Below are 3,019 nucleotides of genomic sequence, written 5' to 3' on the forward strand. Positions count from 1 at the left end.
TATGAGAGCTGTGCTTCTTACAAGGGATTTGCTAGGGACCATCATGGGAAGGCATTTCACGGCTGGATATTGCATGGGAAGGCATTTCACGGCTGGATATTGCATGTGAGACTTTGTGGCTGCTCTCACAAGCAATTGCCAGCCACGGAATGCCTTCCTGCGAAGGTCCCTAGCAAATCTCTTCTTACGATATTTTGGGTGATCTTGGATATACTATCATATGCACTATTACACGGCTGACGCATTGGGGTTAAGCTTATAGCTTAGTACATCTCTATTCCAAATACCACGAGGTAGTGGAGCAGTTGCTTGGTTAATGATACTTTTTTTTTGAAAGACGACAAATATATATATATATATATATATATATATATATAGAGAGAGAGAGAGAGAGAGAGAGAGAGAAAACGGTTCCTACACATATGTGTAGAGAGTTCTCTACACACTAGCTTAAAATATAGTGGGGGCCCACATTGTTTGAGTGATCCAAGCCATCCATTTTAAAGGCCCTCACATAGATAGGGCGTCTACAAAAAATCAGATCCATAGGATCATCCCAACCCTACGATTTGTGGAGGTAAAATGAATGTCTTTAAACCTTCACAAATTAGTCTATTTTTTGCCTCTACAGTTCGAATGGTTAGGATGATCCTATGGATCTTATTTTTTGTGGACACCCTATCTATGTGAGGGCCTTAAAAATGAATGGTTTGGATCACCCAAATAATGTGGCTCCCACTGTATTTTAAGCTAGTGTGTAGATAAGTTATCTCTACATATGTGTAGGAATCGTTTTCTCATATATGTATATATAGATAGAGAGAGAGAGAGAGAGAGAGAGAGAGAGAGAGAGAGAGAGAGAGAGAGAACGGTTCCTGCACATGTGTAGAGAGTTCTCAACACACTAGCTTAAAATACAGTGGGGGCCCACATTGTTTGGGTGATCCAAGCCATCCATTTTAAAGGCCCTCACATAGATAGGGTGTCTACAAAAATCAGATCCATAGGAACATACAAACCCTACGATTTGTGGAGGTAAAATGGATGTCTTTAAACCTTCACAAATTAGTCCATTTTTTGCCTCTACAGTTCGAATGGTTAGGATGATCCTATGGATCTGATTTTTTGTGGACACCCTATCTATGAGAGGGCCTTAAAAATGAATGGTTTGGATCACCCAAATAATGTGGCCCCCACTGTATTTTAAGCTAGTGTGTAGATAACTTATCTACACATGTGTGTAGGAACCGTTCTCTCATATATATAGACCTGGCAAACGGGCGGGCCGGGCCGGATTTGACCCGGCCCGTACGGGTCAGGGTCAAAGTGACCCGGAAAATTCTACGGGTCATTGACATTGGACCCGCGGGTCACCCGGATTTTTGACGTATTTTTTAAGAGTTTTTTTTTTATTTAGGGATTTGCTAGCCACCTTCTCCTGGGCTATTTTTCGGCTTGTAGCCCCTCCTTTGCTGCAAAGATTGGGTGAAGTACGGTCTGGGGCAAAGGTTGCTAGCAACAAAAGAATAAAGAGAAGTAATCATTACGGATTTTTGAAATATTCTCAGAATTTCTAAGTTTGAAATGAAAAATTACCGTAAAAAGGTCAAAAGTAAAAAAATTACATATAAAATATGACAATTACCAAGAAAACTACGGAAAAAAGTAAAAAAACCGTCTTTTGCACTTTTTTACGGGCACCCGCGGGTCCACCCGACCCGGCCCACTTTTGACGGGCCGGGTGGACCCGCGGGTCAATTTCTAACGGGTCACCAACAGGTGACCCGGACCCGTAAATTTACGTGCGGGCCGGGTGGACCCGCGGGTCCGGGTCACTTTTTGCCAGGTCTACATATATATAACCGAAAATTTACAAAATATAGGGACCAGTAGTCCCCTACATATTTACAGCGTCAAGGACGCCAAGAAGCCAAAATCCCAAAAATCCTTAAGATTTGTCATTCATCAAGGACCACCCTTCTAAACTCAAAACAAATTTCGTCGAAAACACTATGAACCAGAACCTTGAAAAGAACATCTTATAGGGACTTCCCTTAAGATGAGCACCTCTGTAGGTTCGTGAGGAGTCCCACTATTTCAGAAGTAAATACCTCCTCATCAAGACTGATGATTGAGAGTTCCTTATCTGATGATTCTTTGTCTCTTGATGCCTTCTTCCTAGAAATCATAGCCTCCAATTTTCGGATCCCCACCTCTTTATCCTCCTCCCATTGAAGAAGTCTTGTGGCTTTTTCCTCCGACATCACCTTGATAAAGAAGGGATGTTTGTGCATGGGAGAATGAGTTCCTTTGACGTTGCGTGATCCAATCAAATTAAAAAAATACTTCCGGCCTTCTGTTGGCCGCCTATTTAAATAGGCTTCCATTGACGTTTTAGAAACTCTCTAATGACTTCTCTATGCGTGGGTGAATGTTTGGAGGCTCATTCCTCATTAAACACCATCTCTTTCATCCTTCTCAAAGAGTCCTCCATCTCCAATAATTCCACCGCTCGATTCCTCTTCCAGCCCGAAGTCAGGGAATTCGAAGAAGACGGGCGATATGAGGATGAGGCGTTCTGGTTTTACATCTTGTGTATAGATATGTTTTTCCTCCATTCGGATATATTAGAGGGAAAACGAAGAGGCAGGAGGTGGTAATGATGAACCGTCTCAGGAGGAACTTTGCTGGGTGTTGCATAGTTGTTCATGAGGCGTTCTGGTCCTTCTGTTGGCCGCTTGGTTAATGATACTTGACATAGTTTTTCATCTCAAATACTATATAAGAAGAGAATGATCAGTGAGGAACTCTGCAAAAAGGGCCATGTGATCTAAAACTTGGACATGATTATCTATGTCAAAGCAATTCTAAAATTAGCCATATATTGAGTATACAAATATAAGAGAAATTATATGGTGGTATATGTCGGCCTTGAGTAGAACAAATACAGTGGGTAATACCTATTTGGATGATCCAAACCATTCATTTGTTGGTCCCTGCCTAGATGGGCTCTGCCTCC

Source organism: Tasmannia lanceolata, unplaced genomic scaffold (assembly GCF_043159265.1).
Source record: "Tasmannia lanceolata isolate RefF3 unplaced genomic scaffold, GAP_Taslan_0.1 ptg000044l, whole genome shotgun sequence".
NCBI classification, from domain to species: domain Eukaryota; kingdom Viridiplantae; phylum Streptophyta; class Magnoliopsida; order Canellales; family Winteraceae; genus Tasmannia; species Tasmannia lanceolata.